The sequence below is a fragment of the Papio anubis genome, chromosome 2 (assembly GCF_008728515.1).
Source record: "Papio anubis isolate 15944 chromosome 2, Panubis1.0, whole genome shotgun sequence".
In the NCBI taxonomy this organism is placed as follows: domain Eukaryota; kingdom Metazoa; phylum Chordata; class Mammalia; order Primates; family Cercopithecidae; genus Papio; species Papio anubis.
In genome coordinates, this window is record NC_044977.1 from 180,608,522 (window position 1) to 180,633,221 (window position 24,700).

A 24,700-nucleotide genomic window follows, 5' to 3' on the forward strand; every position below is an offset into this window, starting at 1 on the left:
CATAATAATCAAACACAATATGTGGATCCTACTGGATCCACATTCAGACAAATCACCTGTAAAAAGGATCTTTGAGATAAATAAGGAAATTTGAGCATGGATTGCATGTTAGATAATGTCAAAAAATTATTTTATCAGTTGTTTTATAATGTAAATAAAAATGATATAGAGATGCATACTGTAGATTTATCAGGGAAATGCCCTGATATATGATATTTGCTTTGAAATAACCAAAGAAAGAAAGACATGGGAGACATAGGTAAAACAAAATTGGTAAGATGTTGATAATTATTGAAGTTGAGTGACGTGTTCACAGTTTATATGACATTCTCTCAACATCTCATTTTGTTTTAAATGTCTTTTTTGTATTAAACATTTTTTAAATAAAATATCAATTGTTCTTAGTTGCCTCTCAGCAAGCATTCGTTTTCAACCTGTGGATCCCTTCTCTGCCTTTTCCAACCTTTGCCAGTGTTGGCTCATTTAGAAAGATCTCTGGGCGAAGCTTCTTGTGGACTCCGTTAATTGTTGTATTAATAGGGTTTAAGAACCATTAAGACTGTCACAGAGTAGGAGCTGCCAGTTTTACATTAATTTCAGCAGGAGTGCTGGGGACCTTCATATGGGAGCTGTCCACAATCCTGGCAGCCCCATTATTTGTGTTTTTATTTTTCAGAAAGAGGTTTTGTTTGACATCATAGAGGAAGAAATTAATGTGACCCATCTGCAGTCTAATTCGTGTAGAGAATCTAGTTGTTAGCTAGGTCACAGTCTAGCTCTTTGAGGTGACTAAAGTCCTTACACTTGCTAATTTAGCTGAGGAAGAAATAGCTTCTGTGAATTCTCCTTTAGGAGTGTCATAGATGTGAGTCTGGATCATGTCATTTTAGCAAAAGCAGGTTTGAAAATTCTGTCAAGGGCTGATTTGTATGTGTGGCCAGTTTGGAATAAACAGGTTCTCTGGTATGGAAGAGGTGTATCTGAACATTGCTATGTCTAGGGAAAGATGAAGTGAGAAATAATCCCATTATTGAGAATAAGTCATCAAGAGATCTGGGTTTTTATAAAATATAAAAATAGAAAGGAGTGAAACCAAGCAACCTATAAATCTCTCTACTTCCCCATCCCCCAGCTTCCTACAGATTCCAAACAGACAGCTACAACATACTTTGGGCCTGCTGCAGGCCATGTTCTATGTTAAGTACTCCACATGCCTGATCTTATTTAGTTCTTAATAAAATCTGCACAGTTTGCATTATTTGTTTCATTTACAGATTAACAATCTTAGGGCAGAGAGACTACCTAACTGTCCCAACTCTTCCTTATTCCAGTACTACCTCATAAATACAGAATGGGCTCTGAGCTGAGTCATTTTGCAGAAATCAGAGATCACATTTATTTGATTAAAGCCATAAAATCAAGAGGAGCTATTCCATTGTTTGGGCCCTCCCAACAATCAAGGAAATCATTATCAGGCTTTATGGAAGATGTTTGATTTGATTACTTTGTATAAACCCATGCTGATTATAACTAGAATATTTTGCGGTTTCATATCCAATTTGAAAAAAATGCTACTTTTTTCAACATATATGACTCACAGGTATGTATGTAAAACATAATGCAGGGACAAAAATACATTAAAGTTTGTTGCATTTCTTCTAAACCAGTCCTAATAATAATTAAATAACACTTTGTACAAAATGCTTTTACTTTTGGCTCACCTATGGGCCAGGATATTTTAGGAGAAAGATAAGCTTTTAAATCAGAGAAAGCTGAGATTCAGTTCTAGCAACGTTCCTTTTCAATGTGGTACTTTGATGAATTAATATCTCTGAGCCTTGGCTTTTTTATTTGTCTAATAAAAATAACGATGTTTGTAACCCACGAAGGAAGAAATGACATTTTGTAGTAAAACTTCCCACGCAGCATCTGACAAAGAATTTTCCTCTCCTTGAATGGAAATATTTGATTTTGTATGTATTGAACTTTGTCTCTATTCCATGATCAATGTGTTCTTGGACCATTTTGTACAACTTAGTGAACATTGGTAATAACAATGTTATTGCCAATGCTGGTAAGATTAAGGGATGTTAATAAAATAGAATTTTATGGAACATGTTGATTCTCACATTTGAAATGAGAAAAAGGTGGTAAAAATAACCCAGGGTAGGCTACTCATGATGCGCCACCATGTAGTCAACTTGCACACATTAGGAAAGGGTGTCTATCTTTTCCCAATTTAGCACTCCTTCAAGAGTGCCATGAAGACAGTGGAGCAGGTGAGTCAATGTGAATGGGCAGCTGCTGGACTTATCACTTGCACTGACTTGAGCAGAGTCTGGTGGAGAAGCACAGGCACAAATTTATGATGATGTATGTCACATTCTTCTTATTGTTGATGTGATTTAAAAAATGACAACCTTTTTCCAAACTCCTCAGAGTTTTTCTGAAGAGGAAGCCAAATAGAAGACATATGGCCATGCCTTTTTCTCTTTCTTTTTTTACACTTTATTTGCATGTGGTAATTCTTATTATAATGCCTTTTAATTTTGACTAAGACCTTTAATCCTATTTCATCAGACCTCTACTGTGTTTTTGGCTTCCTTTAGTGTTGTGGTTTAAAATAATACAAACCTTCCCACATTTCTGCATGTTTTCTAGCCTTACTTGTCTTTTTTTCTTCTATAAGTTCTGACTATTTCATTTGATACTGACCAGCAGTTTCTCTTTAACTTGAGATTTTTCCATGTTCTACAAAATAGATCCTCTGATTTCTGTTTAACATTTCCTACTCAAAATTATGTGGCTAGTGTACCTCGGAAAACCCAAATTCTCGTTCTCTGAAGCTGCCATTATACATCATAAAATTCTGAAAAAAGATCTTTGTAAAAGTTAGGCAACACAATGCAAAGCATAACTTTATTGTTATGCAAGGATGTGTTTTCATACCCCACTCCAGAGGTTCCAGGAGATAGGCAGGTTATGAGGTGCTTCTCATTTTCTTTCTCCTGGGAAAAGTCAGCTGAAAACTATGACTAAGATAATTCTGATTTCTGAAATATGGCTCTTTTTGATCCTCTTGTTGCCACTTGGGCTTCGAAAGGAAGTGGGGAAATGAGGGGTGAGGGAAACAGAAGAGAATAGACTCGAGATCAAGAGACCTACTTTCTTTTATTTGGTATTTATTTATTTATTTATTTATTTTACTCTAAGTTCTGGGGTACATGTGTAGAACGTGCATGTCTGTTACATAGGTACACACATGCCATGGTGGTTTGCTGCACCCATCAATCCATCATCTACATTAGGTATTTCTCCAAATGCTATCCCCAAGCCCCCCACCCCCTGACAGGCCCTCGTGTGTGATGTTCCCCTCCCTGTGTCCATGTGTTCTCATTGTTCAACTCACACTTATGAGTGAGAACATGCAGTGTTTGATTTTCTGTTCTTGCATTAGTTTGCTTGCTGAGAATGATGGTTTCCAGCATCATCCATATCCCTGCAAAGGACATGAACTCATCCTTTTTTATGGCTGCATCATATTCCATGGTGTATATGTGCCACATTTTCTTTATTCAGTCTATCATTGATGGGTATTTGGGGTGGTTTCAAGTCTTTGCTATTGTGAACACAATAAACATGTGTGCATGTGTCTTCATAGTAGAATGATTTCTAATCATTTGGGTATATACCCATTAATGGGATTGTTGGCTCAAATGGTATTTCTGGTTCTAGATCCTTGAGGAATTGCCACACTGTCTTCCACAATGGTTGAACTAATTTACACTCCCATCAACAGTGTAATTCCTCCACATCCTCTCCAGCATCTGTTGTTTCCTGACTTTTTAATGATCACCATTCTAACTGGCATAAGATAGTATCTCATAGTGGTTTTGATTTGCATTTCTCTAATGACCAGTGATGATGAGCTTTTTTTGTTATTATTATACTTTAAGTTCTAGGGTACATGTGCCCAACGTGCAGGTTTGATACATAGGTATACATGTGCCATGTTGGTTTGCTGCACTCATCAACTCCTCATTTACATTAGGTATTTCTCCAAATCCTATCCCCAAGCCCCCCACCCCTGACAGGCCCTCGTGTGTGATGTTCCCTACCCTGTGTCCACGTGATCTCATTGTTCAATTCCCACCTATGACTGAGAACATGTGGTGTTTGGTTTTCTGTCCTTGTGATAGTTTACTCAAAATGATGGTTTCCAGCAGCATCCAAGTCCCTTCAAGGGACATAAACTCATCCTTTTTTATGGTTGCATAGTATTCCATGGTGTATATGTGCCACAGTTTCTTAATCCAGTCTATCATTTTGGGTTGATTCCAAGTCTTTGCTATTGTGAATAGTGCCCCAATAAACATACATGTGCTTGTGTCTTTATAGTAGCATGATTTATAATCCTTTGGGTATATAACCAGTAATGGGATCACTGGGTCAAATGGTAATTCTAGTTCTAGATCCTTGAGGAATCGCCACACTGTCTTCCACAATAGTTGAACTAATTTACACTCCCACCAACAATGCAAAAGCATTCTTATTTCTTTACATCCTCTCCAGCACCTGTTGTTTCCTGACCTTTTAATGATTGCCATTCTAACTGGTGTGAGATGGTATCTCATTGTGGTTTTGATTTGCATTTTTCTGATGACCAGGGATGATGAGCATTTTTTCATGTGTCTGTTGGCTGCATATATGTCTTCTTTTGAGAAGTGTCTGTTCATATCTTTTGCCCACTTTTTGATGGGGTTGTTTGTTTTTTTCTTGTAAATTTGTTTGAGTTCTTTGTAGATTCTGCATATTAGCCATTTGTCAGAGGGTAGAATGCAAAAATTTTCTCCCATTCTGTAGGTTGCCTGTTCACTCTGATGGTAGTTTCTTTTGCCATGCAGAAGCTCTTTAGTTTACTTAGATCCTATTTGTCTATTTTGGCTTTTGTTGCCGTTGCTTTTGGTGTTTTAGACATGAAGTCCTTGTCCATGCCTATGTCCTGAATGGTATTGCCTAGGTTTTCTTCTAGGGTTTTTATGGTTTTAGGTCTAACATTTAAGTCTTTAATCCATCTTGAATTAATTTTTGTATAAGGTGTAAGGAAGGGATCCAATTTCAGCTTTCTACATATGGCTAGCCAGTTTTCCCAGCACCATTTATTAAATAGAGAACCCTTTCCCCATTTTTTGTTTTTGTCAGGTTTGTCAAAGATCAGATTGTTGTAGATGCGTGGTGTTATTTCTGATGCCTCTGTTCTGTTCCATTGGTCTATATCTCTGTTTTGGTACCAGTACCATGCTGTTTTGGTTACTGTAGCCTTATAGTATAGTTTGAAGTCAGGTAGCATGATGCCCCCAGCTTTGTTCTTTTTGTTTAGGATTATCTTGGCAATGCGGGCTCTTTTTTAGGTACATGTGAAATTTAAAGTAGTTTTTTTTTTCCAATTCTGTGAAGAAAGTCAATTGGTAGCTTGATGGGGATGGCATTGAATCTATAAATTACTTTGGGCAGTATGGCCATTTTCACAATATTGATTCTTCCTATCCATGAGCATGGAATGTTCTTCCATTTGTTTGTGTCCTCTTTTATTTCATTGAGCAGTGGTTTGTAGTTCTCCTTGAAGAGGTCCTTCACAGGCCTTGTAAGTTGGATTCCTAGGTATTTTATTCTCTTTGAAGCAGTTGTGAATGGGAGTTCACTCATGATTTGGCTCTCTGTTTGCCTGTTAATGGTGTTTAGGAATGCTTGTGATTTTTGCACATTGATTTTGTATCCTGAGACTTTGCTGAAGTTGCTTATCAGCTTAAGGAGATTTTGGGCTGAGATGATGGGGTTTTCTAAATATACAATCATGTCATCTGCAAACAGGGACAATTTGACTTCCTCTTCTCCTAATTGAATACCCTTTATTTCTTTCTCTTGCCTGATTGCCCTGGCCAGAACTTCCAACAGTATGTTGAATAAGAGTGGTGAGAGAGGGCTTCCTTGTTTTGTGCCAGTTTCCAAAGGGATGCTTCCAGTTTTTTGCTCATTCAGTATGATATTGCCTGTGGGTTTGTCACAAATGCTCTTATTATTTTGAGATACATCCCATCAATATCAGTTTATTGAGAATTTTTAGCAAGGAGGGCTGTTGAATTTTGTTGAAGGCCTTTTCTGTATCTATTGAGATAATCATGTGGTTTTTGTCATTGATTCTATTTATGTGATGGGTTACATTTATTGGTTTGCATATGTTGAACCAGCCCAAGCCGACTTGATCATGGTGGATAAGCTTTTTGATGTGCTGCTGGATTTGGTTTGCCAGTGCTTCATTGAGGATTTTCGGATTGATGATCATCAGGGGTTTTCGTCCAAAATTCTCTGATTTTGTTGTGTCTCTGCCAGGCTTTGGTATCAGGATGATGCTGGCCTCATAAAATGAGTTAGGGAGGATTCCTTCTTTTTCTATTGTTTGGAAAATTTTCAGAAGGAATGGTACCAGCTCCTCTTTGTACATCTGGTAGAATTCAGCTGTGAATCCATCTGGTCCTGGATTTTTTTTGGTTGGTATGCTGTTAATTATTGCCTCCATTTCAGAGCCTGTTATTGGTCTATTCAGAGATTCAACTTCTTCCTGGTTTAGTCTTAGGAGGGTGTATGTGTCCAGGAATTTTTCCATTTCTTCTAGGTTTTCTAGTTTATTTGCTTAGAGGTGTTTATAGTATTCCCTGATGGTAGTTTGTATTTCTGTGTGATCGGTGGTGATATCCCCTTTATGAGTTTTTATTGTGTCTATTTGATTCTTCTCTCTTTTTTTCTTTATTAGTCTTGCTAGTGGTCTATCAATTTTGTTGATCTTTTCAAAAAACCAGCTCCTGGATTCATTGATTTTTTGAAGAGTTTTTTGTGTCTCTATCTCTTTCAGGTCTGCTCTGATCTTAGTTATTTCTTGCCTTCTGCCAGTTTTGAATGTGTTTTCTCTTGCTTCTCTAGTTCCTTTAATTATGATGTTAGTGTGTAGATTTTCGATCTTTCCTGCTTTCTCTTGTGGGCATTTAGTGCTATACATTTCCTTCCACACACTGCTTTAAATTTGTCCCAGAGATTCTGGTACATTGTGTCTTTGTTCTCATTGGTTTCAAAGAATATCTTTATTTCTGCCTTCATTTAGTTATTTACCCAGTAGTCATTCAGGAGCAAGTTGTTCAGTTTCCATGTAGTAGTGCGGTTTTGAGTGAGTTTCTTAACACTGAGTTCTAATTTGATTGCACTGTGGTCTGAGAGACAGTTTGTTGTGATTTCTATTCTTTTCCATTTGCTGAGGAGTGCTTTACTTCGAATTAAGTGGTCAATTTTAGAATAAGTGCAATGTGGTGCTGAGAAGAATGTATATTCTATTGATATGGGGTGGAGAGTTCTGTAGATGTCTATTAGGTCTGCTTGTTGCAGAGCTGAGTTCAAGTCCTGCATATCCTTGTTAACCTTCTGTCTCGTTGATCTGTCTAATATTGACAGTGGGGTGTTAAAGACTCCCATTATTATTGTGTGGGAGTCTAAATCTCTTTGTAGGTCTCTAAGGACTTGCTTCATGAATCTGGGTGCTCCTGTACTGGGTGCATCTATATATTTAGGATAGTCAGCTCTTCTTGTTGAATTCATCCCGTTACCATTATGTAATGGCCTTTGTCTCTTTTAATGTTTGTTGGTTTAAAGTCTGTTTTATCAGACTAGGATTGCAACCCCTGCTTTTTTTTTGCTTTCCATTTGCTTGGTAGAGCTTCTTCCATCCCTTTATTTTGAGCCTATGTGCGTCTTTGCACATGAGATGGGTCTCCTGAATACAGCACACTGATGGGTCTTGATGCTTTATCCAATTTGCCAGTCTGTGTCCTTTAATTGGGGCATTTAGCCCATTTACATTTAAGGTTAATATTGTTATGTGTGAATTTGATCCTATCACTATGATGTTCACTGGTTATTTTGCCTGTTAATTGATGCAGTGTCTTCATAGTATTGACGGTCTTTACAATTTGGCATGTCTATGCAGTGGCTGGTACTGGTTTTTTTCTTTCCATGTTTAGTGCTTTCTTCAGGAGTTCTTGTAAGGCAGGCCTGGTGGTGATGAAATCTCTCAGCATTTGCTCGTCTGTAAAGGATTTTATTTCTTCTTCACTTATGAAGCTTAGTTTGGCTGGATATGAAATTCTGGGTTGAAAATTCTTTTCCTTAAGAATGTTGAATATTGGCCCTCACTCTCTTCTGGCTTGTAGGGTTTCTGCCAAGAGATCTGCTGTTAGTCTGATGGGCTTCCCTTTGTGAGTAACTCGACCTTTCTCCCTGGCTGCCCTTAACAGTTTTTCCTTCATTTCAACCTTGGTGAATCTGAAAATTATGTGTCTTGGGCTTACTCTTCTTGAGGCATATCTTTGTGGTGTTCTCTGTATTTCCTGAATTTGAGTGTTGGCCTGCCTTGCTATGTTGTGGAAGTTCTCCTGGTTAATAGCCTGAAGAGCATTTTCCAACTTGGTTCCATTCTCCCCATCACTTTCAGGTACACAAATCAAACGTAGATTTGGTCTTTTCACATAGTACCATAGATCTTGGAGGCTTTGTTCATTTCTTTCACTCTTTTTTCTCTAACCTTGTCTTCTTGCTTTATTTCATTAGTTTGATTTTCAATTACTGATACCCTTTCTTCTGCTTGAATGAATCGGCTATTGAAGCTTGTGCATGTGTCATGAAGTTCTCAGGCCATGGTTTTCAGTGCCATCTGGTCATTTAAGGTCTTCTCTACACTGTTTATTCTAGTTAGCCATTTGTCTAATCTTTTTTCAAGGATTTTAGCTTCCTTGAGATGGGTTTCAACATCCTCCTTTAGCTCGGAGGTTTGTTATTACTGACCTTCTGAATTGTACTTCTGTCAACTAGTGAAAGTCATTCTTCATCTACCTTTGTTCCATTGTTGGCGAGGAGCTGTCATCCTCTGGAGGAGAAGAGGTTTGCTGATTTTTTGAATTTTCAGCTTTTCTGCTCTGGTTTCTCCCCATGTTTGTGGTTTTATCTATCTTTGGTCTTTGATGTTGGTGACCTACAAATAGGGTTTTGGTGTAGATGACCTTTTGTTTATGTTGATGCTATTCCTTTCTGTTTGTTAGTTTTCCTTCTAACAGTCTGGTCCCTCAGCTGCAGGTCTGTTGGAGTTTGCTGGAGGTCCATTCCAGACTCTGTTTGCCTGGGTATCACCAGCCGAGGCTACAGAACAGCAAATGTTGCAGAATAGCAAATATTGCTGCCTGATCCTTCCTCTGGAAGCTTTGTCCCAGAGGAGCAGCTGCCTATATGAGGTGTCTGTTGGCCCCTACTTGGAGGTGTCTCTCAGTTAGGCTACATGTGGGTCAGGGACCAACTTGAGGAGGAAGTCTGTCCGTTCTCAGAGCTCAAACACCGTGCTTGGAGAGCCACTGCTCACTTCAGAGCTGCCACACAGGGACGTTTAAGTCTGCAAAAGTTGTCTGCTGCCTTTTGTTCAGTGATGCCCTGCCCACAGAGGTGGAGTCTAGAGTCAGTGGGCCTTGTTGAGTTGTGGTGGGTTCTGCCCAGTTCGAGCTGCCTGGCTGCTTTGTTTACCTACTCAAGCCTCTGCAATTGCAGACACCCCTCCTCCAGCCAGGGTGCAGCCTCGCAGTTCGATCTCAGACTGCTGTGCTAGCAGTGGGCAAGGCTCCGTGGATGTCGGACCCACTGAGTCAGGCACAGGAGAGAACCTCTTTGTCTGCCAGTTGCTAAGACCTTGAGAAAAGTGCAGTATTTTGGTGGGAATGACCTGTTTTTCCAGGTAGTCTGTCACAGCTTCCCTTGGCTAGGAAATGGAAATCCCCCAACCCTTTGCCCTTCCTGGGTGAGGCGGTGCCCTGCCCTGCTTTGGCTTGCCCTCCATGGGCTGCACCCACTGTCCAACCATCCCAGTGAGATGAACCATGTACTTCAGTTGGAAGTGCAAAAATCACCCATCTTCTCTGTTGATCACCCTGGGAGCTGCAGACCGGAGCTCTTCCTATTTGGCCATCTTGGAACACCCCCGATGAGCTTTTTTTCATGTTTGTTGGCTGCCTAAATGTCTTCTTTTGAGAAGTGCCTGTTCATACCCTTTGCCCACTTTTTGATGGGGTTGAATGTTTTTTTCTTATAAATTTGTTTAAGTTCCTTGTAGATTCTGAATATTAGCCCTTTGTCAGATGGATAGATTGCAAAATTTTTCTCCCATTCTGTAGGTTGCCTGTTCACTCTGATGATAGTTTCTTTTGCTGTGCAGTAGCTCTTTAGTTCATTCAGATCCCATTTGTCTATTTTGGCTTTTGTTGCCGTTGCTTTTGGTGTTTTAGTCATGTGGTCTTTGACCATGCCAGTGTCCTGAATGGTATTGCCTAGGTTTTCTTCTAGGGTTTTTATGGTTTTAGGTCTAACATTTAAGTCTTTAATCCATCTTGAATTAATTTTTGTATATGGTGTAAGGAAGGGATCCAGTTTCAGCTTTCTACATATGGCTAGCCAGTTTTCCCAGCACCATGTATTAGATAGGGAATCCTTTCCCCATTGCTTGTTTTTGTCAGGTTTGTGAAAGATCAGATGGTTATAGATGTGTGGTGTTATTTCTGATGCCTCTGTTCTATTCCATTGGTCCATGTCTCTGTTTTGGTACCAGTACCATACTGTTTTGGTTACTGTAGACTTGTAGTATAGTTTGAAGTCAGGTAGCATGATGCCTCCAGCTTTTCTCTTTCTGCTTAGGGTTGTCTTGGCTATGTGGGCTCTTTTTTGGTTCCACATGAAATTTAAAGTAGTTTTTTCCAGTTCTGTGAAGAAAGTCAATCGTAGCTTGATCAGGATAGCATTAAACCTATAAATTACTTTGGGCAGTAGGCCATTTTGACAATATTGATTCTTCCTTTCCATGAACATGGACCATTTTTCCATTTGTTTCTGTCCTCTCTTATTTCCTTGAGCAGTGGTTTGTAGTTCTCCTTGAACAGGAAAAGACCTACTTTCTTACTCTGGTCACCTGGTGCTGTGTACAATTATCTGTATGGTATTGGGCATGCCATTTTATCCTCGGTAAACCTGTTGCCTCATCTGCCAAATGGATTGGACCAGAACATTTTTAAGGTACCTTCAGCTTCCACACTCCATGACTGTAAGAAAGGGAAGTAGAATGGGGGATAGAGAAGAAAGGTGGGGTGGATGGGACTTCCCTGAAGAACAGAAAAAACAATTTATTTGTCGCCCCTTTCTTCCACCCAGAGAATTTCTTGTACTTTACTGGAGAATGTGTGACTTAGAATAACCTTTTGGAAAGCACTTTGACATTATCTTGTACAGCTGAAAATTCTCATGCTCTAAGACCCGGCCATTGTCCCTCCAGGTTTATGCCATGAGAAATCATTTACATGCAGAAAAGAGACATGTACAGGAATGTTTATAGCAATACTAGTGTGGAAGGAAAAATTTGGAAACCTCTCAAATGTCCATCTGAAAGACTAGAGAAATAAATTATCCCAAAGGAAACAATGCCTTCCAATTGTTATTGTAGCAAAATTGAATTTGTTCATGTGGAAAACGTATTGAGTATGTTCTCTTTGCCTGTCACTGTGTCAGCTTTGGGTGTTCAACATATCTCTACGGCTAATGCACATTTCCTGCTCTTGTAGAATCCAATATCCTTTTGCTTTTTCTCACAGTATTGACACACTAGTTCAATTTTTCCATTAGTTGTGGAAATAAGGTACTAATATATCAATAGAATCTCTGATCTTGGTGACACTTCCACTGAAACTGTGAAATGCATTATTGTTTTTCTTTTAACAGACTAAAATCATCCCTTTTTTTCTTTCCACCTACTTTTTCTCTACACATTTATCTATTCTCTACACATTTACCTATTTGTCATATAAATGGAGGCATATAATATGTGGCATTTGGTAACTAGTTTTTTCACTTAGCATAATCTTTTCAAAGTTCATCTGTGTTATACTGTATATCAGTACTTTATTTTTATGACTAAATATTATTTTATTGTTTGGATACACCACATTTTGTCAATCCATTCATCAGTTGATGGACATTTGCATTGTTTCCACTTTCGGGGTTATTATCAATAGTGCTGCTATGAACATTTGTGCACAAGTATTATGTGGACATACATTTCCAATTCTCTTGGGTAAATAGTTAGGAGTAGAAGAGATAGGTCATATGATAACTCTATGTTTAGCTTTTTGGGGGATTTTCAAATTGTTTTGTAAAGTGGCTGCACCGTTTTACAACCCTATTGGCAATATAGTAGAACTTCAATTTCTTCACATCTTTTATAACACTTATTATTGTCTGGCTGTATTTTAATCAGTATTTTGGGTGTGAACTGGTATCTTATGCTTTTGATGTCTAACAATGTTAAACAATGTTAAACATCTTTTTGTATGAATATTGAACTTTAAGCTTTTGAAAATGTTTAATTTTATTTATTTTTTTACTTGTATTGCAAATTGACAAATTATAGTTGTATATATTTATGGAGTAAAAAGTGATGTTATGATTCATGAACACATTGTGAAATAATTAAGTCAAGATAAGTAACATATCCATCACCTAATATAAATATTCTTTTGGTGAGAAGATTTAGAATTTACTCTCTAAGTAATTCTGAAATGTATAATACACTATTAACTATATTTACCATACTGTGTAATAAATATTTTAAAAACTTTATTTCTTCTATATAACTAAGGCTTTGTATTTTTTAAATATCATATCCCCATTCCCTCCACTGCCAGCCTCTAGTAATCACCATTCTATTCCCTCCTTCTATGAGTATGATTGTTTTAGATTCCACATGTAAGTGAGAGCATGAGGTATTTGTCTTTCTGTGCCTGGCTTATTTCACTTAGGATGATGTTCTCCAATTCTACCCATGTTGTTGCAAATGACAGAATTTCTTTATTTTTAAGGTTGAATAGTATTCTATTGTGTATAGATAGCACATTTTTTGATCCACTTACTGATTGGTGGACACTTTGATTGATTCTATAACTTGGCTATTGTTAATAATGCTGCCAAAAATATAGGAGTGTAAATATGACTTTGATATACTGATTTCAAAACTTTTGAGTAAATACCCCAAAGTGGGATTGTGTATCATATGACAATTCTATTTTTAGTTTTTTGAGGAACCTCCATAGAGCTTTCCATAATGGCTGTACTATTTCACATTTCCACCAGTAGCACACAAGAGTTCCCTTTCCTCCACATATTGGCCAACACTTATCTTTAATCTTTTTGTTGCTAGCCATTCTAACAGGTGTGAAGTGATATCACATTGTGGTTTTAATTTGCATTTGTGTAATGGTTAGTAATGCTGAGATTTTAAAAATATATATTTCTTGGCCATTTCTATTTATTCTCTTGATAAAATGTTTATTCAGGTTCCTTACTGTCCACTTTTTTTTAAAGACATGGTATCTTGCTCTGTTGCCCAAGGTACAGTGCAGTAGTGCCATTATAGCTCACTGTAGCCTCAAACTCCTAGGCTTAAGTGGTCCTCCTGAGGCAGGAGAATAGAGAGTTAGGGTAACCAAGGGTTAAGGATGATGGAAAAAGAACAGCAGGTGCAGCCATTTCGCATAAGTGAAAGAAAAGCATGTGCAGACCGTTCTAGGCAAGATTAGGGAGCATATAGGCCCCGTCCTTGCTCCTGTGATAACAAGACAGAAGTTTCCACTTTAGCCTCTGATTGACTGTAGGCCAAGCCTCCACTTCAGCCTATGATTGTTTGCAGGTCAATCCTTCATAGAGTGATACCAATTGGAGACCTTTTAAAGGCACCTGGGGGGTGTTGCCAAGTTCTTTTGGCTTTATAAAAACCCTCGGGAGCATTGCAATGGAGAGGCTTTTGGGCTGCTTGCTGGAGCCTGCTTCTCCTCTGTGAATTATACTTTAGCTTCTTCAATGAATCTGTGTCTTTGTTACTCCATTCTTTTGTTGCATTGTTTGTCTTTCATTGCTTTGTTCTTTCATTGCTTTGTTTGTGCATTTTGTTCAAATTTGTTCAACACGCCAAGAATCTGGACAACTCACAGTCAAGACCTTCTAGCTGACATATTTTGGTGAGCCAGCCAGGAGGTAAGCCCAAATTTTGGAATTTATTTTTCCTTCTCTTTCTTTGTCAAAGCCATCGTTTACAGACATGGGTTGGGCAGTTAAAATCCCGTAGGGCATCTGCTGCTTGAAGTCTCCCATGATAGGATAACTTGGTTATGGAAAAGGACATTTAGGTCCTGCTGAATGCAAGACAAATCCATGCAGGTTTTTGTTTGTATGGTGAAATGTCTTTCAGAAGGTTAGAACCCTCATTTTCTGATTTCTATGTTTGTTTTTTTTAATTTTTATTTAATTTTATTTTTTGAGACAGAGTCTACCTCTGTTACCTACACTGGAGTGCAGTGGCATGATCTCGGCTCACTGCACACTTCACCTCCTGGGTTCAAGCAGTTCTCCTACCTCAGCCTACTGAGTAGCTGGGATTACGGCATGCACTACTATGCCTGGCTAATTTTTGTATTTTTAGTAGAGACAGGGTTTCGCTATGTTGGCTGGGCTGGTCTCGAACTCCTGACCTCAGGTTTTCCACCCGCCTTGGCCTCCCAAACCGTTGGGATTACAGGCGTGAGCCACCGCGTCCGCCCTCTATGTTCATTTTATTGATGATTTGTGGGGAAAGCAGTAGTGCAGAATTACTTTCTTCTTAGAGTAGGGAAAGGGACTCCTGTTTTATGTATTTTTTTTTTTTTTTTTTTGCATGAGAACCTATAATTTTCTTTTTTTTTTTTTTTTTTTTGAGACAAAGTCTGGCTCACCTTAAGCCCAAGCTGGAGTGCAGTGGCTGATCCTGACTCACTGCAAGCTCATCACAGTTCACGCCATTCTTTAAGCCTCCCGGTAGCTGGGACTACAGAAGCGCCCGCCACCCAGCGCCCGGCTCATTTTTTTTTGTATTTTTAGTAGAGGCGGACTCACTGGTCGATCTCCTGACCTTGATCCAGCCCTTCGGCCTCCCAAAGTGCTGGGATTACAAAGCGTGAGCCACGTGACCTTGAGAACCTATAATTTTCATTTGTAGAAACAAACCCCTGACTTTGTTAGCTTTAAGCTACATTGCAAGGTCCCTTGTTTCACAAAGGTTACAGGCTGAAGCAGCTTATTTCACTTGGTAGGATGCAAAATAGCTGAGTATTGCATTCTGAGACTAAGGGAGTCATAGTAGGTCCATCACTTATGGAGGGAAAACATTCCGAGTAGTGCAATGGCCCACCTAAGTCAGAGACATCTGACACTCTAAGATCAGAGATATCTGAACTGGATAAAGACGGAAGGGGCCCAGGGTCTTCCTCACTGCCTCTGTTCAGGAACATTCATTACTACTGAGGAGCCCCAGGTAACTCTGGATGTAATGGGTAAATGAATTCAGTTTCTTTTTTATACCGGAGTAATTACTCTGTCCTTACTGTTTGTGCGGGAAAATGCTCTACTAGGACCACGATTGTTGTAGGAATGGAAGAAAAAAAAATAAAGTCAGGCATTTTGCCCCTTCTTTTAACCTGACAATTTGAAAAACAAATCTTCCAGCAGGAGTTTGTAATAGTACCAAGCTGCTGTTCCCCCTGTTGGGAAGGGATATTATGGTTAAAATAGGGACACTGATACAATTTAAGCACTGCCAGGGTCCAATTTTTTTTTTTTTCTGCATATGGATATCCAGTTTTCCCAACACTCTTTACTGAAGAGACTATTTTTTTCCCGTTGTGTATTACTGGCAACTTTGTTGAAAATTGATTGACCATACATGTGTTGGTTCCTTGCCCAGCTATCTATTTTGTTTTATTGGCCGATATGTCTGTATTTACATCAGTACTGTGCTGTTTCAATTACTATTGCTTTATAGTATACTTTGAAATCGGGTAGTGTGATGTCTCCAGCTTTGTTCTATTTGCTCATGATTGCTTTAGCTATTCAGGGTTTCTTTAGTGGTTCTATATGAATTTTAGAAGTTTTTTCTATTTCAGTGAAAAATGACAATGGAATATTTATAAGGGCTGCATTGAATCTGTAGATTGCTTTGGATAGTATGGACATGTTAATATTAGTTCTTTAAATTTATGAACACAAGATGTATTTTCATTTATTTATATCTTCTGTTTCTTTCATTAACATTTGTAGTTTTCAGTGTATAGGAATTTCACCTCCTTAATTAAATTCACTTCTAAATATTTTTGTAGGTATTGTAAATAAGGATTGTTCTCATGATTTCTTTCTCAGAATGACCCATATATATAGAAACACTAGTAATTTTGTGTGTTGATTTTTATATCCTGCAACTTTATTATTTCTAACAATTTTTGATGGAATCTTTTGGGTTTTCTGTATATAAGGTCATGTCATTAGCAAACAGCAACAATTTTACTTCTTTCATTTCTATTTGGATGATGTCTTTTATTTTTTTCTCTTGCCTAATTGCTCTGGCAAGGACCTCCAATGCTATGTTGAATATGAAGTGGTGAGAATGGATACCTTTGTTTTGTTTCTGATCTTGGATAAAAGGGTTTCAGTTTTTCACTGATTAGTATAATATTAGTTGTAGGGTCTATAAGTAGCCTTTGTTGTATTGAGATACATTTGTTTCTGTATCTAATTTCATGAGAGTTTTTATCATGAAAGGAAGTAGAATTTGGTCAAATGCTTTTTCTGCATTTAGTGAGATGATCATGTGGTTTTTGTCCTTCATTCCATTAAAATGATGTATCACATGTATAGATTTTTGTATGTTGAACCATCATTACATCCCCAGAATAAATTCCACTAAGAGAAGGTGAATGATCCTTTTAATGTGTTGTTGAATTCACTTTGCTAGTATTTTGTTGAAGATTTTTGCATCTATGTTCAGCAAGCATATTGGCCTGTTATTCTTTCCTCATTATTGACATTTTAAAAATTTCTTTGGAAAAATGTCTATTCTAGTCCTTGTCCATATTTAATTGACTTGTTTGTCCTTTTGTTGTTGAGTCATATGAATTGTATACATGATAAATTCTGTATGAAAGTATATGTCTGATAAATTCTTATCTGCTATGTCTGATAATGTTCTTATCAGACATATACTTTGCAAATATTTTCTATTCTGTGGGCTATCTTTCTACTACCTAAAGCGTCTTGAAGCACAAATTTTTTTAACATCAAGTTCAGTCTATGTTTTCTTTTGTTGCTTGTTGTTTTGGTGTTATATTTAAGAAATCCATTGCCTAATCTGAGACCATGGAGATTTAATGCTAGGTCTTCTAAGAGTTTTATAATCTTAATTGTTACATTTAGTCTATAATCCATTTTGAGTTAATTTTACATGTGACGTGAGGTAGAAAAACAACTTCAATCTTTTCATATTTTGTTGTTGCAGCACTATTTATTAGAAAGACTATTCTTTCCTCATTGAATTGTATTGGCACTCTTATTGAAAATTGGCTGTAAACACAAGGGTTTATTTCTGGACTCTCAATTCTATTTCATTGAATTATATGTTTATCCTTATGCCAGTAATACACTGTCTTGGTTACTGCTATTTTATGATAAATTTTGAAGCCAGAAAATGTAAATTCCCAACTTCGTTCTTTGTCAAGATAGTTTTGTGATTCTGAATTCCTTGCATTTCTATGTGGATTTTAGGATCAGCTTATCAATTTCTGCAAAAAAGGAAGTTGAAATTTTGATAGGGATTGCATTGAATCTGTGGATCAAATTCAGCAGAATTGTCATAACAAAATTACGTCTTCCAATCCAGGAACATGGAATGTACTCCCATCAATTTAGGTCTCCTAGTTCTTTCAACATTGCTTTGTTTACACTGTGTAACTCTTGTTATTCTTTTGTTAAATTTTTTCCTAAGCATTTTGTTTTTATTATGTGATGATAAAATGGAATTGCTTTCCTAATTTCATTTTGACATTGTTCCCTGCTATCTTTCAACCTTGCTCAACTTGTTTATTAATTGTAATGTATATGTTATATACACACACATAAATATATTTCAACCTTGTTCAGCTCATTTGTTCTAATATACATATTTTCTATTTTGGGATTCCTTAGTATTTTCTATATATAAGATTATGTCATTAGCTGAGCATGGTGGGATGTGCCTGCAGTCCCAGCTACGTGGGAGGCTAAGAAGGGAGGATTGCTTGAGCCCAGGAGGTTGAGGCTGCAGCTAGCCCTGATGGTGCCACTGTACTCCAGCCTGACTGACATGAAACCCCATCTCAAAACAAAAAACAAAAAACAAAAAACAAACAAAAAAAAATCATGTCATCTGTGAATAGACATAGTTTTTCCTCTTCATTTCTAATCTGGATGCCTTTTATTTCTTCTTGCCTAATTGCCCTGGATAGAACCTTCAGTACAAAGTTGAATGGAAGTGACAATCTGTGTCTTGTTTTTGATCTTAGGGGAAAAAATTCAGTATTTCACTGTTAAGTATGAAACTAGCAGTGAGTTTTCCATATATATCCTATATCAGGTTAAGGAAGTTCCCCTTTATTCCCAGTATGCTGTATGTTCTTATGTTCTTTATTATCAGAGTGTTGGATCTTGTAAATGCTTTATCTGCATTGACTGAGTTGATTATATGGTTTCTGTCTTTTATTTTGTCAACATGATATATATATATATTTTAAATTTATTTATTATTATTATACTTTAAGTTGTAGGGTACATGTGCATAACGTGCAGGTTTGTTACATATGTATACTTGTGTCATGTTGGTCTGCTGCACCCATCAACTCGTCATTTACATCAGGTATAACTCCCAATGCAATCCCTCCCCCCTCCCCCCTCCCCATGATAGGCCCCGGTGTGTGATGTTCCCCTTCCTGAGTCCAAGTGATCTCATTGTTCAGTTCCCACCTATGAGTGAGAACATGCGGTGTTTGGTTTTCTGTTCTTGTGATAGTTTGCTAAGAATGATGGTTTCCAGCTGCATCCATGTCCCTACAAAGGACGCAAACTCATCCTTTTTTATGGCTGCATAGTATTCCATGGTGTATATGTGCCACATTTTCTTAATCCAATCTGTCACTGATGGACATTTGGGTTGATTCCAAGTCGTTGCTATTGTGAATAGTGCTGCAATAAACCTACGTGTGCATGTGTCTTTATAGCAGCATAATTTATAATCCTTTGGGTATATCCCCAGTAATGGGATGGCTGGGTCATATGGTACATCTAGTTCTAGATCCTTGAGGAATCGCCATACTGTTTTCCATAATGGTTGAAGTAGTTTACAATCCCACCAACAGTGTAAAAGTGTTCCTATTTCTCCACATCCTCTCCAGCACCTGTTGTTTCCTGACTTTTTAATGATCGCCATTCTAACTGGTGTGAGATGGTATCTCATTGTGGTTTTGATTTGCATTTCTCTGATGGCCAGTGATGATGAGCATTTTTTCATATGTCTGTTGGCTGTATGAATGTCTTCTTTTGAGAAATGTCTGTTCATATCCTTTGCCCACTTTTTGATGGGGTTGTTTGTTTTTTTCTTGTAAATTTGTTTGAGTTCTTTGTAGGTTCTGGATATTAGCCCTTTGTCAGATGAGTAGATTGCAAAACTTTTCTCCCATTCTGTAGGTTGCCTGTTCACTCTGATGGTAGTTTCTTTTTCTGTGCAGAAGCTCTTTAGTTTAATTAGATCCCATTTGTCAATTTTAGCTTTTGCTGCCGTTGCTTTTGGTGTTTTAGACATGAAGTCTTTGCCCATGCCTATGTCCTGAATGGTACTACCTAGGTTTTCCTCTAGGATTTTTATGGTATTAGGTCTAACATTTAAGTCTCTAATCCATCTTGAATTAATTTTCGTATAAGGAGTAAGGAAAAGTCCAGGACCAGATGGATTCACAGCTGAATTCTACCAGAGGTATAAGGAGGAGTTGGTACCATTCCTTCTGAAACTATTCCAATCAATAGAAAAAGAGGGAATCCTCCCTAACTCATTTTATGAGGCCAACATCATCCTGATACCAAAGCCTGGCAGAGACACAACAAAAAAAGAGAATTTTAGACCAATATCCCTGATGAACATCGATGCAAAAATCCTCAATAAAATACTGGCAAACCGGATTCAACAACACATCAAAAAGCTTACCCACCATGATCAAGTGGGCTTCATCCCTGGGATGCAAGGCTGGTTCAACATTCACAAATCAATAAACATAATCCAGCATATAAACAGAACCAAAGACAAGAACCACATGATTATCTCAATAGATGCAGAAAAGGCTTTTGACAAAATTCAACAGCCCTTCATGCTAAAAACGCTCAATAAATTCGGTATTGATGGAACGTACCTCAAAATAATAAGAGCTATTTATGACAAACCCACAGCCAATATCATACTGAATGGGCAAAAACTGGAAAAATTCCCTTTGAAAACTGGCACAAGACAGGGATGCCCTCTCTCACCACTCCTATTCAACATAGTGTTGGAAGTTCTGGCTAGGGCAATTAGGCAAGAGAAAGCAATCAGGGGTATTCAGTTAGGAAAAGAAGAAGTCAAATTGTCCCTGTTTGCAGATGACATGATTGTATATTTAGAAAACCCCATTGTCTCAGCCCAAAATCTCCTTAAGCTGATAAGCAACTTCAGCAAAGTCTCAGGATACAAAATTAATGTGCAAAAATCACAAGCATTCTTATACACCAATAACAGACAAACACAGAGCCAAATCATGAATGAACTTCCATTCACAATTGCTTCAAAGAGAATAAAATACCTAGGAATCCAACTTACAAGGGATGTAAAGGACCTCTTCAAGGAGAACTACAAACCACTGCTCAGTGAAATAAAAGAGGACACAAACAAATGGAAGAACATACCATGCTCATGGATAGGAAGAATCAATATCGTGAAAATGGCCATACTGCCCAAGGTAATTTATAGATTCAATGCCATCCCCATCAAGCTACCAATGAGTTTCTTCACAGAATTGGAAAAAACTGCTTTAAAGTTCATATGGAACCAAAAAAGAGCCCGCATCTCCAAGACAATCCTAAGTCAAAAGAACAAAGCTGGAGGCATCACGTTACCTGACTTCAAACTATACTACAAGGCTACAGTAACCAAAACAGCATGGTACTGGTACCAAAACAGAGATATAGACCAATGGAACAGAACAGAGTCCTCAGAAATAATACCACACATCTACAGCCATCTGATCTTTGACAAACCTGAGAAAAACAAGAAATGGGGAAAGGATTCCCTATTTAATAAATGGTGCTGGGAAAATTGGTCAACATGATATTTTACCCTGGATTGATTTTCATAGGTTAAACCATCATTGCACTCTTGGGATAAAATGTACTTGGTCATGGTATATAATCTTTATATATATATATATACACACACACACACACACACACACATATATACACACACACACACACACACATATATATATATGTTTCTGGATTCTATTTGCTGGTATGTCATTAAGAATTTTTGCATCTACATTCCTAAGGGATATTGGTCAATAGTTTTCTTGTGATGTCTTTTCTGGTTTTGTATAAGGTCAATAATGGCCTTATAAATGAGTTTAGAAGTATTACCTTCTCTCCTTTTGGAATAGAGTTTTGGAAGAGTTCTTTAAGAATTGCTGTTCTCCTTGTGGGAACTAGGAGTGAAAAAAAATTGGTGTTAATTCTTTAAACATCTGGTAGAATTTATCAGTGAAACCTTATAGGCCTTTGTTTATTTATAGTGGAAAATTTTTGATTACTAATAAAATCTACTTTTCATAGATGTATTTGTATTTTAATGTTTGAGTCAGTGTTGCATTTTTTTCTAATAATTTATTGTATTTACATATTTCCTTAATATAATTTAATAAAAATATTTGTTTAGGTGTACCTAACCTTCTCTGTATATCTAACCTTATTTTTTCCCTTCCTTCCTTTTCTTTCTTTCTCTTTCTCTTTCTCCTCTTCTTCCCTCCCGCCCACAAATATTCATTGAGGACATCATATGCCAGTATGTGTTTTGAGTATTGAGAGTATGATGGTAAACAAAACTGAAAACATTTCTTACCTTAAAAAATCCTCATTCTCTGTGGAGATATAGATGATACACAAACAAATGAACACAAATGAACACACACACAAATGAATGCCAGGCAGTGACATGTGTAATGAAGAAAACTGTCAGGTGTCAGGGTAAAGACACAAAGAGTTAAGGAGGTGATGGTAGGAAAGCACCTAACCATAAAAATTTAATTAATAGGTGATAGCACAAAAATGGGAAGAAAGAGAGATAAATAAACTATTAATACATGAGTACTGATATTTGCTTGCTTGTTGGTTTTAAAGCAGAAAATTTTTTACTTTTTGGACCAATTTATTAGATTATTTAAAAAGATTTTAAACAAAGTTACTTATACACATTCTTATTGAATATAAATTCAGCTGAATTTATTTAAAAATAAAGAAAAAATTGACACTCTCCTTAACACTAATTTAGTGTCGCCACTGTATGCTGAGATAAGAGACACGAATCTGAGATTTTAGCAGTTGTCCTCAGTTCTCATGAGCATCTTAAAGTTTGAGCACTTCACAAAGATGACTGCTTTTAATGTTTAGAGTTGCTGGAAAGTAGTGTTTTCAAAACTAATTCTGAAAATTTGCACCATGTGTTCTTACTTTAGAATCTAAACTTTTCCATGTTTCTTGAAGGCACAGATTGTATCATTAATGCCATTTATGGCTTCTCAAGTTACATTGGAGACTTGTGGACCCTCTGATAGCTTCCCAATTTTATTCCTGTTATTTATACAGCTTTAGCTGTATAAATCCAGGATGATGTAATCCATTGCTCAATAGAGATATCTAGCTGGGAAAAAGGAATCTCATTTGAACTCCATTAAGTAAACAAACATACAAAATAATGAATAAGAGAGTTGATTAAATGATAGATTATGCCAGTGGTACCTAGCAGGACAATACTGGAAACAAGAAAGGTTAGTGGTTGGTTGAATGACAGCCTGTGAACTGGTTCCATATATAATTAGCTTTATGCATATTTCTGCGTATATGGTTTTACTTCAGGATGAAGATGCTTAGAGTTCCATTATTTCTCAGTAAAAAACAAGAGATTCCAAAGTAACTTTTTTGATTTTTTTTGTACAGTTTATACCATAACTAATTTTGATAAATTGTTTTAGAAAGTAGCAACTGAGTACTTCCTGCCATACTGAATACTTTTTAAAAGGTTTAATCAACAATATTGGCATATTGCCAAAGGCTGTTGAATATAGTAGCTCCCTGGTGAACAGGGCTGCAACTTGAAAATAAGGTCTCTGTCAAAAGCTAAAGGGTATATTTTTCTAAATTCTGTATTTCAAATGCTACATAATTCTCTAGGCTTACTGTTAAAAAAGTAACTCAGAGGCCCTAAACCTCATTTGCCCTGATTATTACATGAAGAAAATTAATATTTGAAAATACCACAATCACAGTCACCTTTTGTTCAGACTTGGGGTTGCTCTATGCTATGTCTACCCCACTCAACAATAGTGTTGGGCATTTTGCCCGAGCCTGGAATTGCGGGATTTTGACATTAGAATACATCTAGAAAGAATTGTCTCAAAGTAAATCTTTTGCAAGATGGTATCGAGCTCATGCTTGAATAGTTTGGGTAATGAGAAATTTATTAATTACCCAGCTATTTATTTCACTTTTGCGGGGCCCTGAACAATGAACCAAAACATAACCTCAGTGCAACCTACAACCATTGGCTTATTTTTGTTCTCTAGATAAATGTCTTCCAGGTATTTAAGACAGCAGTCATTTTCCTCTAGATTCTCATTTTCATCCTGTCACTCAAGAATTTATGAAGTTTCTAACTTTCAAAGCAAAATGTTTCCCCTTATAACTGAAACCCAAATTACATTTATTCTTGTGTAAAATGTGGGACAGCTGAGTCACACCATTATGGTGCTAAAATAATCTGAAAGAAGAAATGGGTCTTCAAATAATTTAGCCAAGTCATTCTCATCCCTTGTTAATAGGTCACAGTGCCTTGTTGATTTCATTTTCTGATGTGACAGGATATGATCTCATTTCAACTGCATGATGTGGGGAGAATTGACTGTGCTTCCAGATGTGCAGAACCATTGAGAGAGAATCCTGGCGTTTGGAACCTCATTTATCATAGGGAATAGAAAGTTTCACTTTCACTTTGACCCTACTCTAGATGTGGAGTTGTTCCTCCAAGCCTACTCCAACTTCTCACAAAAATATGATAGATCTCAGACAGACAAGCCTATACCAATGATCTATGGAGGTTAGGGGGAACAGCTGGGCCCATAAACCCTATTCTTCATTAACCACCTAAAAAAAATCATGTTTCAAGTCATTTAACCTTCTAGCATGTATGCATATTTTGTAGCCACACAATTACAAGAGCTAAAGCAACATAACTATGAGGCTATATCATGGCAAAGCAACTAAGAGCTCAGTGACTCCATTAAAATTTTAAAGGAGTTAATCCTCTGGGAAGTGTTCCTATTAATTAAGCAAAGGTAAAATAAAATAGACTTTACATTTATTCTCTGCAAGGAAGAAGGAGAGCCATAGCCTGAAT